The 15,850-nt window shown below is 50.7% G+C and overlaps 1 long non-coding RNA gene across 7 annotated transcripts; it reads right to left on the reverse strand.

Annotated features, from left to right (window-relative positions):
- Positions 1 to 1,756: 1,756 nt before the first annotated feature.
- Positions 1,757 to 13,580, reverse strand: LOC138432881 (uncharacterized). 7 transcript variants are annotated; one of them, XR_011254020.1, is made up of 4 exons: positions 13,398 to 13,580; positions 11,420 to 12,716; positions 6,498 to 8,227; positions 1,757 to 5,089 (listed from the first exon to the last, which is right to left on the reverse strand). It is a non-coding gene; the product is annotated as an uncharacterized lncRNA (long non-coding RNA). The 7 variants fall into 7 exon arrangements; XR_011254023.1 differs by having other exon boundaries at positions 11,420 to 11,597; positions 13,398 to 13,532; XR_011254024.1 differs by lacking the exon at positions 11,420 to 12,716 and having other exon boundaries at positions 13,398 to 13,541.
- Positions 13,581 to 15,850: the final 2,270 nt, after the last annotated feature.

Here is a 15,850-nt window from a genome sequence, read left to right on the forward strand (position 1 = left end):
CAATTTTCACTTTCCACTTTCATGCATTGGAGAAGGAAAGGGCAACCCACTCCAGTGTTCTTGCCTGGAGAATCCCAGGGACGGGGGAGCCTGGTGGACTGCCCGTCTATGGGGTCGCACAGAGTCGGACATGGCTGAAGTGACTTGGCACCTTCAATTTACAAAATTGTGGACTCGAGATACAGTTTTATAACTTAGGTACCCAGAGATAAAGATGTATTTTATTTTTATAAAGTCTCAAAATAAACAAAAGAGGAGCTGAAAGGAATGATTCATTAGGAAGTGGGATTATATGAATTAGCAGTCATCTCTCATAGCAGAAGAAGACAGGATAATCTCTGAAGCTGATCACTGAGAAACAGGAATATAGCATGGGAGAGGAAACAGAAAGCTAAAGAATATGTTGTTCAGTCGTATCTGACTGCTTGTGACTGCGTGGACTGCAGCACCCCAGGGCTTCCCTGGTGGCTCAGCTGGTAGAGAATCTGCCTGCAATGCAGGAGACCCGGGTTCAACCCTTGTGCCAGAAAGATCCCCTGGAGAAGGAAATGGCAACCCACTCCAGTGTTCTTGCCTGGAGAATCGAATGGACAGAGGAGCTTGGCGGGCTACAGTCCGTGGGGTCAGAAGAATCCAACACAACTGAAGTGACTGAATACAGACAGCAGCATGCCAGTCTCCTCTGTCCTCCTCTATCTCCCAGAGTTTGCTCAAATTTATGTCTATTGAATCACTATGCTATAGACCTAAAACTATCACAATGCGTAAACCAACTATGCGCATGAGTGTGGGCTCAGGCATGACTTACTCTTTTATGACCCCATGGACTGGAGTCCGCCAGGCTCCTCTGTCCATGGAATTTTTCAGGCAAGAATACTGGAGTGGCTTGCCATTTTCTTCTCCAAAGGGTCTTCCCAATCCAGGGATCAAACCCACATCTCTTGCCTCTGTTGCATGGCAGGCAATTCTTTACCAGCTGAGTCACCAGGGAAGCCCAAATCAACTATACTTCAATTTAAAAAAAGAAAAATCAGCAAGTTAAAGCTCCATGTGGATGAAGGGCCAGGATAAGGAAGAATGGAGCAGGGCTCCAGGGTCAGCTTCATGAGCATGCAATCCGTACATGCAAAGAGCCCTGCATTCAGAAGAGCCCCATGCTTGTTTAATGTCCTCTGTCAGTGTGACGCCATTCACAATGAGTGTATCCGTGAACCTGCGCTTCATAAGTCTAGTGCAACGGGCCCATGGAGCAGGCCTGTGAGCAGAGAAGACTCTGCAACAAGACTGTCCCCGATTCCCTCCCTCCCACACGCATACAGCTGTTGGCCATGCCGCACGAGCACAGAATCCAGTGGACGCGCTATGCGTGGGAATCCAGCAGGACTAAAAGCGAATGTGAGGTCAGCACCTTCTGTCAGTGACTGGATAATCAGGACACTGACCGCCATGAGGGGCCACACCTTCAACTGAGTGAGAATGTGCTCTGAACTCAGAAAAGAGCAGCGGTATTCTAAGAAACCAAACAACCGAGGAACCAGTCACAAGCTTTTCTTATTTCTGCCTCCTTTCACTATTTATGCTGAAAATGACAACATAGAAGGGGAAAAAGAGATGCGAGCGGAGCCCATCAAAGGCATTCCTCATCTTTGGAAGATTTTTTTTACATTTTTTAAATTGAAGGATAGTTAACAATGTTGTGTTCATTTCTAGAATGCAACAAAGTGAAATATCTACATTCTTTTTCATACTCTTTTCCATTATAGGTTATGACAAGATATTGAATATATAGTTCCCTGTGTGATACAGTAGGACCTTTTTGTTCATCTATTTTACACATGGTAGGATGCATTTGTTAATTCCAAACAAATTCCAAACATGGAATTTGTTAATTCCATGGGGTCTCTAAGAGTCTGACATGACTGAGTGACTTCACTTTCACTTTTCACTTTCATGCATTGGAGAAGGAAATGGCAATCCACTCCAGTGTTCTTGCCTGGAGAATCCCAGGGACGGGGGAGCCTGGTGGCTGCCATCTATGGGGCCCCACAGTATCGGACAAAACTGAAGCAACTTAGCAGCAGGATGCATTTGTTAATTCCAAACTCCTAATTTACCCTCCTTCACCTTCCCACTTTGGTAACTAAAAGTTTGTTTTCTGCTTGTGAATTTGTTTCTGTTTTATTAAAAAAAAAAAGTTCATTTGCCTCATAAATTATGTTCCGCATATAAGTGATATCATATGATATTTGTGTCTCCTGTTTGACTTAACTTCACTTAGTATAATAATCTCTAGGCCCACCCACACTGCTGCAAATAGCATCATTTCATTCTTTCTTATGACTGAACAGTACTCCACTGTTCATATTTTTATCACATTCTCTTTATCCAGCCAACTGTCAATGGGTATTTAGGTTGCTTCCGTGTCTTGGTTATTGTGAATAGCACTGCCGTGAAGTTGGGTTGCATATATCCTTTTGAACTGGTGTTTTCTCCAGATACATGCCCAGGAGTGGAATTGCTGAATCATATGTTAACTTATTTTTAGTGTTTTAAGGAAAGTCTATACAGTTCTCCATAGTGACTGCACCAATTTACAGTCTCACCAACAGCGGAGGAGGTTCCTTTTTTTCCACACCCTCTCCAGCATTTGTTTGTGAGCTTTTAAAACATGGTCAATTTGACTGGTGTGAGGTGATGATACCTCTTTTTCATTTTCACTTCCGTTTCTCTGATAATTAGTGATGAAAGGCATTCTTCATTTCTGTTATTATATTTTCTATTTCTACCATTTTCATTTGATTTTTCCATAGTTTCCACCTTGCTTATGTCAGATGAACCTCAAAAACATATCGCTAAATGAAAGATCACATAGTTTGTGATCCCATTTACATAGCATTCCAGAAAAGGCACAACTATAAAGACAGAAAACAGATCAGTGCTTTCTAGGGTCTGGGAGTGACAGCAGAGAACTGACTACAGAGAAAAGCAAGGGAACTTTGAGAGTGAGGAAATGTTATATATTTTCATTACAAAAGCACATAGGTTAGTAAAAATTCATAGACCTATACAGCTAAATTAGTGAATTTGACTGTTCTACAAGTTATGTGTCACTAAATCTGATTTTTTTAAAAAAATACATCGAAATGCCTGCCATTACACATGCCCCAGAAGTGCTGGAATTTAAGAAACTGTCGATGTTAAGTGCTGATGGAGATGGCGAGCGATGGGGACCCTCTTACACTACTGGTAAGAGTGCAAATTCCTACAAGGGCTTTGGAAAATCATTTCACAATATCAATTGAAGGTGAACATATTAATACCCCCTTGACCCTGCCATTCCATTTCTAGATTAATACCTCTTGACCCAGCCATTCCATTTCTAGGTTTACATCCGGAAACAAATTCCTAAGAGTGAACATCAACAGTACAAAGATGTGTATAGAGTTTTATTCATGTTAGTCCCAAACTGGAAACAATACCATATACTTACTAATTCATTGAGCTCTACATTTATTATGCACTGGAGTTTGTGTTCGTTACTGAACGTATTTTATGCTCTTCTACATAAAAAACACACTCTGTAGCAAAGTTTGCAAGGCCCTTCATGCTTGGCCCCACCCACCTCCACAGCCTAGGCTCCCTGTCTACGCTTGCCCCAGACACGCTCATCCACAGACACCATGGCCTTTGACCCTCATGCCTTTGCACACTCTTCCAACTGCCTGCATATTTTGCCACGGGTCCCACTGAATACTCTTCATCTGCGTGGAAACCTTCAACTTCTACTTCAAAACCCAAACCAAATATTACCTCCTTTTCCCACTGCTATTGTGGTCGACCTTGTAACTGTCATGGTGCCTGTGGTGTGTCATTTAGCAACAAGGATCATATGGTGAGGTTCAAGGTCTAACGGAAGTTGACTCATCCGCCATCTTGGACCTAGTTGGTCCTAGTCGATTTATGACGCGTCCGCGGGCTCTGTCATTCCCTTAAAGGGTGTACCCTGCCCCCTTCCTGCCTCACCAGGAGCTCAGTGCACATCTTTCTATGTCTCTGTCCACACGGTCGCCACTGTTACAGTGTGCCTGGGATGCTCAGAGCCCCTAAGTATCACCAGAGAAAGCTACACTCACTGCACTGACTCTTGAAAGCCACCCTCTATTCCCCCATGCACCCTGTTCCTGGGCGTCTCTCACAAAGGGAGCCTGACCCTGGGAAGACCTCAAACACTTTTCAACTAGGATAATGTCTGTCGCTGCACTGAGCACTTCCTCTGGCCTTCCGGCCTCTGCTCGCCGTGCCACCACCATGGGCCACCAGGGGGCGACATCCCCTTTCAAATGCCTCTACATCCGCCATTCTCTTTTAAATTGGAGGCTACTTATTTTATAACATCGTGATGGCGTCTGCCATACTCCAACATGATCCAGCCACAGGCACACACACGCCCCCTTCCTCTTAAACCTCCCTCCCCACTCCACCCCTCTAGGTCATCACAGAGCACCAGCTTTGGATTCCCTGCGTCATACAGCAGATTCCCACTGGCTAGCTATTCTACATGCGGTCAACCCTGAATATTCATTGGAAGGACTGATGCTGAAGCTGAAGCTCCAATAATTCGGCAACCTGATGCGAAGAGCCCACTCATTGGAAAAGACCCTGATGCAGGGAAAGACTGAGGGCAGGAGGAAAAGGGGGCAACAGAGGGTGAAATTGTTGGCTGGCATCACCAACTCCATGGACATGAGTTTGAGCAAACTCCGAGAGATGGTGAAGGACAGAGAAGCCTGGTGTGATGCAGTCCATGGGGTCACAAAGAGTTTGACACAACTGAGAAACTGAACAATGTATGTTTCAACACTATTCTCTCAAGCCATCCCACCCTCTCCCTCCCCGTCTGAAACCAAAAGCCTGTTTTCATGTCTGTCTCCTTTGCTGCCCAACAAATAGGATCATCAGAACCATCTTTCTTTAATCCATTTTGAGCTTATTTTTGTGTATGGTGTTCTACATCCTCCATTCTTAAAACCAATGTCTTCCCAGGACCAGGGCAGAGACAGCAGGGAGGCCAAATGTCCACTTCCACCTTCTGGAAAAAAAAAGAGAGAGAGAGAGAGGATTTTGGACAAGACAGCTGGCCACACTGCCCCCAACAGCATGCTGAGCTAATTCAGACAATAAACTGTGACGTCCTCGGGTGTGAGCTGCCTGCCTGTGGCTTCACCTTCCCTGCTCCCCATGAGGGCAGTTCCCTCCTATCGAGTCCAGGAGCATCCCCAGCCCTTCTGGAGTCAGGAGAGGTGGCCCCACCCCTCAGCCCTGTCTCAGGGCCCTCCTGTCTCGGGCGGGTAGGAAGACCCCACACTGACCTTCTGGCACCCCCTCTTTGAGAATGACCCCACCCCCTCTGTAAGCCTGCTTCCCTGCGCCATGCACAGTCAAGCCTGGATTCTTCCCAGATGCATCCCGGAAATCATGTCAAGCCTTGCCGGCCTCTCGATGCTGCTGTAGGGTCTCTATCACTGGCTCTTTGGACCAGCCATGCTCAAAGAGTTCAGGTGACCTGTAGAAAGTCCCTTCCCCTCCCTGAGCTTGGCTGTCTTCCTTGCAAAGGGCATGGTGAGAGGAGATGGCCGCCAGGTCACATGAGCCCTGAGTCTTCTCTCTAAGGTCTATCCTTGCTCTCTCCCCCTTCCTCCTTCCCTCCCTCTGACTCTTCTCTGATTTCACAAGGACTTCTGCCTTCTCAGGACCCTACCTTCAAAGGAATCCTGCCTCTACCCTATCTATACCTTTCTAGATATGCCCATAGTCTTTAGAAGCAGATAGAGGTGAGTTTTTATTAATTCAATTGTCACCTTCTTCGAGCGTTGGTTTGCTTATCTGTAAAATGGGGGTGACAGTGACCTCCTAGTTGGGGGTTTTGTACATGACACCCTGTGCCTCTCCCACAGGACTTGGCATAGCGTAGGCAGCCAGTAAATGTCACTTCACTCCCAATATTCCACATCAGCACAGCGCTAGACACTACATGCAGAATCACTAATATTCATGCACCTTTGTCAGGGAGTCATTACTGTGCATTTTATAGACAAGGAAACTGAGGCACAGAGAGGGCGACCTGGCCCAGGGACCATGAGCTGAAACTCAGCTCCTAATTGCAAGGACCTGAAGGCTTGTCCTCCTCAACCCCTCACTCTGCCTCCACATTTCACATGCCAGTGAAAGAAGAATTTTCTCATCTTTGTTTCGCACTTAGTTCATCAGAACTTTGATCCTGCCTGTGTAGAGGCACCCACCACCCCTCCTTTGTAAGGAAAAGAGGTTTATTCACTTATTTATTTTTTCTTTTCCATCAGATTCAGCTTCTCTTTCATGAAGACCTGGGGCACTTTGGTGAGATCAGAGGCCTGAGAGTGCTGGAGAGAAATGTACATGCTTATTCTCACTCTCTTCATGGGGGTCACTGACTGTGAAGAAGAGGGAAGTAAACTAACCAAGTCCCAGGGGATGTCGATGCCTGTTCCTGGTTCTCAGATCCGGACCCCCAAGGACTGGAAGCAGCTGTTTTCTGTCTTGTGAGGGCTGGACTCTCCAGAAAAATGCTCGCACAGGAGGAAACATGAGGGTGAGCAAAAAAAAATGTCAAGAGTGTCAGATCCTTCTAAAGGGCCAAGGGAATAGAAGATTGCACTGTTGGCCTGGGAGAGACACTCATCTGCTTGACAACTTGATGGAGAGGGTAAACTTCAGGCTGGCTGCAGGGGGGTGGACTGATTGGCCTTGCAGACCCAGGGAGTAAGAACACAGGGATGGGTCATGCAGGACTGTGTGAAGGCACCCAGAGATGTCATCTGCCTCGGGGGCCCAGTTAAAGAAGAGGACATGGAGGAACTGAGAAGAGACTTCTCTTGGCCAGCCAGTAGTCTAACCAAATCTCCTGGCTGCTTTTCCAGCGCCCTTTCCACTGAGCCACACTCTGGGGCCACGCTTCACCGGCTCCTGCCACCACTGGCCACCTCCATGGTCTCCAGTCCTGCCACCGATAAGTTATGAAGCTGGGGACCAGCTCCAATCTGCAGGGTGGAGAAGCAGGGGCAGATGACTGATGCTGAAAACAGAGGCCACCAGCTATCCATCCCCACCACCTCCTGGAGCTTTCAATAAACAGCCTGCCTCTAAGTGGTGGATTACGCTCAGCTTCCAGCTTTCAACCCACCGTGTCCCTTAAGCCTTGGAAGTTGGCTCCGCTGGCAGCCCACTGTGACCTCTTCCAGAAAATGCTCCGAATGCCTGCAGTGCCCCCATTGGCCACTGGAGGGAGCGCTAGGTCCGCGATCGCACTAAGAAGCCATTGCCCAGTGTGGACTATTGCAAGAATCCCAGCCCTGGCTGGACTTTCCATACGCCGCCTTCAGCCCTCTCTGCCCCAAGCCTAAGCCCCTCCTGCCCACCCTCCAAGGTCCCTGGGAAGAGAGGTGCCCCTGGTCTCCATGACCCAAGAGGGAACACAGGCAGCGGTAACCGCCAAAGCCCTATCTCCTTGGGTCGGGACTGAGAGGGATCGCTGGTAAAAAGGGGGCGGGATGGGAAACAGGAGGAGAGAATATGCAGATAGGAAGAGACAGGTGAAGGAGCTAGACAGGCAGGGCGAATCCAGATGAGGGCCCGCCACCCTCCTCTGGTGTCTGTGTCCCCTCCCTCCCTGCCTGTTCACCTGGTCCAGCCAGTCTCCTTAACAGCAATCCAGGACTTGGGGTTAGTAGAGGCTGGACCAGCGAGCTCCTGGAGCAGGAAGCCAAGAAGAGGAAGTGGGTGAGATGGCTGTAATGCCACCCGAGCCCACACAAAGGCTAACACTGCCGCTCACCTGGTTCTCACCTCTCTTATCTCCACGTGGGATAGAGTTCACGGGCTTTAGTCACTGGAGGCGTGTCACTGAGTACAGGCTTCTCCTTCCCCCAGTGACCCTGCTGATACCACTGCTTAGGTATCAGGAAGCCTCTCCTGAAAGGCTACCCCCAGGGGGCTTCAGATTTCCAGGACAAATCGCCTTCCTCCTCATCTCTACCCGCCTCACCTCGACTTCTGATACAGGTGAAAGCCAGGCCAATGCAACCAGCTGAAAGCAGAGAGAAGCGCTGAGGAAAAGAAGTTAGCAATGGGTCAAAGTCAAGGTTTCTGCAAAGCTGTCCACACTTGCTGTTTTTCTCCTCTTCCTGGCCACCTGATGAGAAGAGCCGTCTCATTAGAAAAGACCCTGATGCTGGGAAAGATTGAAGGCGGGAAGAGAAGGGGGCAACAGAGGATGAAATGGTTAGATGGCACCACCGACTCAATGGACCTGAGTTTGAGCAAGCTCCAGGAGATGGTGTAAGGCAAGGAAGCTTGGCGTGCTGCAGCCCACAGGGTCGCAAAGAGTCGGACACAACTGAGCGACTGAACAATCACTAATCAAGCCACCAGTTCTACACCTGTTGCAAGCCTTTTTGAGCCAGGTGCCACCCTAAGCCTCCTCCTCAGCCCTCAGCTGCACTACCCTACTGTTACCCTTTTGCCAAGAGAAAAGGGGACTTTCTCATCGTCAATCAATAACCTTCTCTGCGGCTCTTTCGACTTGAGTCCAAGGGAGACCTGGACTGTTGACCAGCCATTCCCGCCTCCTAGAAGCTCTCACTCCTTTCACCTACTGAGACAGCAGTCCATCCAAGCTAACCACCTTCCTTCTGAGAACTCTTATCTTCTTCATGGCACCGTCTTCCTAGAACCCTCTCCACCGAAAGGATGAGAAACTGTCCGATACCTGGGGCTTCGAGAGCACCCAGGCATTGAGACAGGTCCACCTGGACCTCAAGTCCCCAGTCCAGGGGCTCAGCCTGAGATGCCCATCTTCTGGTCTGGGGGGCCTGGGAGTCCGGCTGCTCTCTCTACAATAGTTCCTGGACCACACGTGGAGCACAGGGACCTCTATGCTGTTGTCCCAGTCCTAAAGCTTCATGTCCTTCTGTAAGGACAATGCTGAGAAGCCCATGTAGCAAATCTCCCCCTTCCCCCAGGCCCTTTCTTTCTTCCTTTCTCCAGTCCAGGCAAGAACTTGGATGGTCCCCAACTTGTGTCAGGCACTCACTGCAGCACAACCTGCTACATCCTGGGAGGAAGCGGTCAAAGTGTCCAAGTACACAGACACGGCCGCTGGGGGCCAGCCCTGTAAGTCAGGCTCTTCTTGTGACAGAGGGGGCCCGTTGGGCTATGCAGCCACCCCACCTGGAACTTTGAATCTTTACCTCCTGCCCTTCACGTCCATTGCCCAGTAAACAGTCCCACCTGGAATTCTCAGAGCGGCTCTTCTCAACATGACCAACTTCCGACACTCTGCTCGGTGTGCCATCAAGGTGCAAGCAGCTGTTCTCAACCCTTCTCCTTCCATCACCCCTACACCTGATCACTGGTTGAACTTCTCCATTTCTACCTGCTTAGCCTCCCCCGAGTGTGGTCCTAGAAAGAAGCATGGAGTCACCCCTCACCTCCTGCCGCTGAAACAACAGAGGAGCTCTGCTTCCCTCTGGCATCAGAATGTGAGTCAGAAGAGCTGCTCCCCAGACCCACTCTCCTCTTCTTCCTTTAGTAACAAGTCCCTGGTTGGGCTCATGCCTGCACAGCTTAAAAGTGATGTTTCCCAGCAGCTAGTTGAATCCATGTGACAGTGTTTGCCAGACAGCAGAAACAATGTGTACAGTGGAAACAATGTATTATGTCCATAGGAAGAAGGGCGTGCCCGTTCCTTCCTGTTTTCCTGCTTTCCACCGCTGGAATGCAGTTGCAATGGCAGGAGCTGGAGCAACCATAGTGGACCATGTATTGAGGATGGCCCAGCAATGAAGCTGAAGGACCTGGGATCCCTGGACAGCTCCACAGGGAGAGCTGTAATACAAGCCAGAGCCTTTGCTTGAGGGAGAAATAAACTTTTATCTCATGTAAGTGTTTGCTCATTTGAAATCTATTATAGAAGCTGAACCAATATGTTAAATGATACAGAACTAAAGAGATCTTAAGTCCATTTATGTAGAATTTTCCAGCTATGAGATCTTGAGCAAACCACTTAATCTTTCTAAGCTTTCATTTCCCTAGCTGTATACCTATTCCCCAGGGTCATTTTATCAACAAATAAATGAGATAACATCTAATACAATACCTCATACAATATCTAACCTATAGTTGGGGTTCAACAGATGTTGAAACAGACAGCCCAGTCATCTTTGCAAAATGCCAACCTGATCCTAACACCCTGTTGTTTAAAAACCTTAAAAAAACTTCCACTGCTGTTATGACAAACACCAAACACTTCACACGACCCAATAAGCCCCGCCTCACCCATCCACCCTTCCTGGTCCAACCTCCCCCTCACCCGGCTCCAAGCATTGCACTGACCTTGTCCTTACCTCACTCCTTCCACAAACACTGATAGAGGGCTTCCCGCATACCAGACACTGTGCTGGGCCTTTAGAAACAGACCTGGGTCCTTGCTCTTAGGGACTTAATAGTCCAGTGAGGGAGTGGGAAAATAGTATATATATAAATAATAAGCCTGGCTAACACGGATGACCATTTGCTAGTGGCCAGCTGCTGTTTCAAGCTGTTTTTACAAGTACAGACTCCTAATTCTTACAACCTCCCACTATTACTATCCCACATCTACAAATTTGGGAACCACAAGGTCAAGGAGCAGGCCAAAGGTCGCACAACTAGTGCTGCTGCTGCTGCTGCTGAGTCGCTTCAGTCGTGTCCAACCCTGTGCGACCCCATAGATGGCAGCCCACCAGACTCCCCTGTCCCTGGGATTCTCCAGGCAAGAACACTGGAGTGGGTTGCCATTTCCTTCTCCACCAACTCGTACAGCCAGAGCTAAAATTTGAACCCAGGCAGTCTGACACCACAGCCTGTGCACATAACTACTTTTCTACCTGGCCTCCAAAGGAGTGGCAAGTGACCCTGTCAAAGGTATTCCCCAGGGGAGGCACAAGGGTTCAGACCCACCCACCCCCTCCAGCCCCCTCCCGCCCCCTCCCGCCCCTGGACGGGCTCTTGGTACGTGCTATCCCCCACCTACAACACCTTACTCCCCTCATTGCCCAAGTCCACTCCTATTCACTCTTCCTAAGGGACACCTTCGTGGCTCTCCCAGACCCTCCACAGCTATTCACAAACTCTGGCCGCATGATATGCCTTCCCTCCAGGGCACTTATCACACCGTGACACTGCGTTTGCTGATGCTTTATAGGTGGTCCCTGCTCTCCCTTCCCCACTGCCCTTAGGCTGGGATGCTACAATATGAAAAAAACACCCCAGGATTGTTTAGTGCCTCACATATAGATGCTCAGTAAATATTTGGTGAATTAAGAAACTGGAGTGACTGACTTACCCAAAGTGGCCCTGAGGTTTCCACGGCTGGGAGGCTTTCTTCATCGCTCCTGGCGGTCTCCTGCCCTCATCAAGGCCTCCCCACCACCTGCCCCCACTCCTGAAATCTCCAAACACCCGAGTCCCCGAGGGAGGGCCAGTGGTGCTGCCATCAGACAGTTCTCAGGAAGTATCTGGTGCTGGAGGAGGGTGGCAGAGCGGGGCTGGTGACCTTACGGACACCTCACACTTTCCCAGGACCTAACCCTGGAATGTGAAGTTTCCCAGGACCAAGCAGGAGTCAGGGGATGGAGCGGGGGCTGAGAGGAGGGACCCAGAACCCGGACATCCTGTCTAGATGACCAGAGATGGTCTCTAAAACCCCATAAAGGCTGGAGCCACGGAGGCGGCTGACCACCATCCCCTAAGCGATGCCGTCTGGAGTCAGGAGCCAGTGAGATCGATATCGTTCCGGAGGCTTTCAGCTACAAGTCATCTCTGCTGCCAAGTCTCCCCAGAGGCCTGAGGAAATGTGTGGAGGAGGCAAGAGGCACAAGAAAAGACAGGGAAAGTGCATATTCCTGAAGGGCCAACAGCCTGTAGCAAACCCAGGGACATGCTCCAGGCCACACGCAGTCTCGGTCCTCACACTTCCGGGGAAGGTGCTAGCCCGTATTACAGATGAGGAAACTCGGGCCCAGAGGAGGAAAAAGAACCTCCCTGAGATCCCAGCAAAGCCAGAACCAAACCCAGCCGAGCCTGGGAGGCACCGAGGGAGGACACCTCGGCGGTTCTCCGTGGCTGCAGGGTCCCGCCGCACCTGCACTACCAGCTCCGGCCGGAAGAGGGGGCGCTCCCAGGCTAAGCCCGCAGCCTGGCCGGGGATGGAGACTGGGAGGGGGGCCCCTCGCCCTCGCAGGAACCCTGACCTCAGGCCCTCCCAAAGCATCCTTTCCCTTAGCAGCCGCCCTCTCTCCCCTGACCCCCCCTGCGGCCCTCACCTATGACACCGCGACGCCCAGCGAGGGCTGACCATCTCCTCCAAGAGAGGCCATCGCACACTGGACTGCCAGCACCCCATCCTCCTCACGCCGTCTCTTCTCCAAGCCAACCTCTTCTCCCCCAGCTGCAGCTCGCTCAGGTGCCATGTGCGGGGCGCACCCGGCCCTCCGGTGGGTCGGACCCACAGGACTCACCCGGGGTGCTCTCTCCCCTCTCTGATTGTGCCGGCTCTGCTAATTAACGCAGCAAGGGGTGGGCTCACGGTGGGGGCGGCCCTGGCCCATCGCTGGCCTGGTACCCCTGGGCCTGAACGCTCACTAGAGATTTGGGAAGAAGGAAGGCATAGAGATGCCTACTGTGAAGACTCAGCACAGCCCAAGGGGCTGAGTCTATTGAGTGTGTGTGTGTGTGTTCCTGCACTCACTGTTGGTGTTTTTAGAAGCAGTGTATCCTTTCCACATTTTGAACTGCTAGAAACTGTTGATACTAATAGTCATTCTCACCAATTAATGAGGGAAATCTAGTTCTTGAAAAGAAGGCCGACTTTGGTCTGGGCTTGCCGGGTGGCTCAGTAGCAAAGCATCTGTCTATAGTGCAGGAGCCATGGGTTGGATCCCTGAGTTGGGAAGATCCCCTGGAGGAGGGCATGACAACCCACTCCAGTACTCTTGCCTGAAGAATCCCATGGACAGAGGAACCTGGCAGGGTACCAGTGAGGAGGAACTCCAGAGCTCCTGGAGTTCAATTTTCCAGGCCCTTCCCTCCCCATCACTGTCTGTCTGCGGGCCCTGGAGGGCACATTCCCTCCAGAGACTGGCCCTTAGGAGGGTTGGGAAGAGCCCAACCTGGGTGCAGGGGAGGGACACTTGGATGGCATTCTGCCCCAAGGAGGAAGGACGTGGGGAAGGGCTGACCATGGGAAGCCCACATCCATCCAGGGGGAACTCTCCCCACTCTGCTCTCCTCCCCCCACCCCAACCCATCTCCAGTGCACACACCTGCCGTGGAAGAGTCCACCTAAGGAGCGCTGCCTGTAGAATCCCTGGGGAGAGATGGAAGACCCCAGCGCCGCAGCTGGACCTCAGACCAACTGACTCACCCTCTGGGTGGGACCCAGGCTCTGCTCCTTTTCAGCCCAGTCTGACAGTGAGTGTGAGACTCCTCACCTCCAGTTCCCAGCCCCACTCCCAGCCCCTCCTGCCCTCCCCTCAGCTGGCATTCCTGGCCCTTCCCAGGTCATACTCTGCTCACTCCCTGCACCATCTGCTGCAACAGGAATTCCTGCTTGCCAGGGCCGGGCCTCACCCTAAGTGGGCCCCGTCTCTGCAGGGGCTCCAGAATCCCACCAGCAGGGCAGGCGCCAGGGTGAGGCCCAGGGCGACTTAGCCATGTGGAGACCCAAACGTCAGCACTGCAGTCCTGACGTTTCAGGAGGCTCCAAGGCAAGGCCTGGGCTCTGTATCTCAGGCCCTGGGGTCGAGTCCCAGCTGTGTGATGCTTGGACTTCAGTGGCCGTGCAGGCTTCCTGGGGGTCTTCTTAACATGAAGATTCTGGTCCGCAGGTCTGAGGTGGGACTAAGAGCTCCCACCCTTCTAATAAACTCCTGGCCGATGCTTAAGCTGACAGAGCGGGGGCTACACTTTTTACAAGAAATGAGAAGATTTTTAGAATTCTGCTCCATGTTGCACGGCAGCCTGGATGGGAGCGGGGTTGGGGAGAGAATGGATACATGTATTTGTATGGCTGAGTCCCTTGGCTGTTCACTTGAAACTATCACAACATTGTGAATCAGCTATCCCGATACAAAATTAAAAGTTCAAAAAAAATTTTTTAATTAAAAAAAAGAAGCGAGAAAGTCCTTTAGGTTTTCCATGTACTAACGTGAGTCACAAGCAGCCACCTCCCCACCCCTCCCTCAGCTGCAGCCCTTTGCTCTCCTCAGGGCACCAAGAGCGCAGCTGGCCCCACCCTGCTTCACTGTTTAGGTCCCTCCCAGCCAGGCTAGCTCAGCCAGGCGCACAAGCCTGGTTCTCGTCCCCTGTACCAGGCCCAGCCTCGGGCACCCACATGGCTCCACAGCTGGGTAGCCTCAGAAGGTGCCCTCCATCATACAACAGGAGCCCTGGGCCACTCCCCAGGAAGCCACCGCAACTGCCCAGCCCTTGGCCTCCTCCTGCCTGAGCAATGCCATCAGTGTGCCCTCCTGCCTGCCCGTTGCTCATCAGTCCGTCTTCTCCATCTTTTCCTTCTGATAAGAACCGTGGGAAGAGGAAGAGGTGTGAGCTAGGAAGTCAGCTCCCTGGGCTCTTAACCTGGCTCTGCCACTTGGCAGCGTTATGGTTTTGAGCATTCTCTGAACCCCCATGAACCTGTTTCTTTCTCTGTAAAGTGCAGACAAGGACACAGCCCTTATCTCACTCGGTGTGTGCCTGTGAGAAAATACACACAGTGCTTAGCACTTCACAGCTGTGCTAAATACTGGCTGTCCCCAGTAGTGACAAGCATCAGCTCTGCCCAGTTAGAAGCTATGTGACCTCTCACAGCCTCAGTTTCCTTGTTTGGCGCATGAGTGTGACAACTCCTGCCACGTGGGTCCTTTGTGAAGACGAGACGGGATGAAGCCTAGCACAGGGTAGGGTTCAGTGCGTGCTAATCATCTGTCACGGGTGGGGTATCTGTGTGCCCACATGTCCTCGCCCCTGAGACCGGCAGTTCTCGAAATCTAGTCTGGGACCTCAGAGATCCCCTGAGACCCTTTCAGAGGTATTCTGAAGTCAAAACTATCAAAGGTAATTTCTTAATAATACTGAGTTGTTGCTTGTCTTTTTCACTCTCCTTTCCCCACGAGTGTATGGTGGAGTTTTCCAGAGGAGCGAATGTGTAACATCACAACACAGGGAGTACAGGAGTGGATAGGAGAGTCCAGCTGGCTTCTGCTAAGCTGGGCATGAAAGAGGCTTTTCAGAAATGCTAAACAGTGTCTTCTTTCTCAGTCAACTCCTTTTAGTTTTAGAGAATATCATTTTTCATAAAAATGTTGTTTATGTGAACGTGTGGTGAGTTTAATATTGCTGTGGAAGTGAATAAACATTTTTAAATGTTTTCAGTTTTAACTCATAATATGGCAACTATAGAAAGAGATAATCCATGTGAACAAAAGCTCTTTGAGGTCCTCAGCGATTCTTTTTTTAATTGTTCATTTATTTATGGCCGCACTGGGTCTTCACTGCTGCACACGGGCTTTCTCTGGTTGCAGCAAGTTGGAGCTACTCTCTAGCTGCAGTGAGAGAGATTCTCATTGCAGTGGCTTCTCTTGTGGCAGAACACAGGCTCTAAGGCACGTGGGCTCAGTAGTTGGGGCGTGTGGGCTTAGTTACCCCACAGCATGTGGAATCTCCCTGGACCAGGAATCAAGCCTGTGTCTCCTGCATTGGCAGGTGGATTCTTGAC

The sequence above is a fragment of the Ovis canadensis genome, chromosome 2 (genome assembly GCF_042477335.2).
Source record: "Ovis canadensis isolate MfBH-ARS-UI-01 breed Bighorn chromosome 2, ARS-UI_OviCan_v2, whole genome shotgun sequence".
In the NCBI taxonomy this organism is placed as follows: domain Eukaryota; kingdom Metazoa; phylum Chordata; class Mammalia; order Artiodactyla; family Bovidae; genus Ovis; species Ovis canadensis.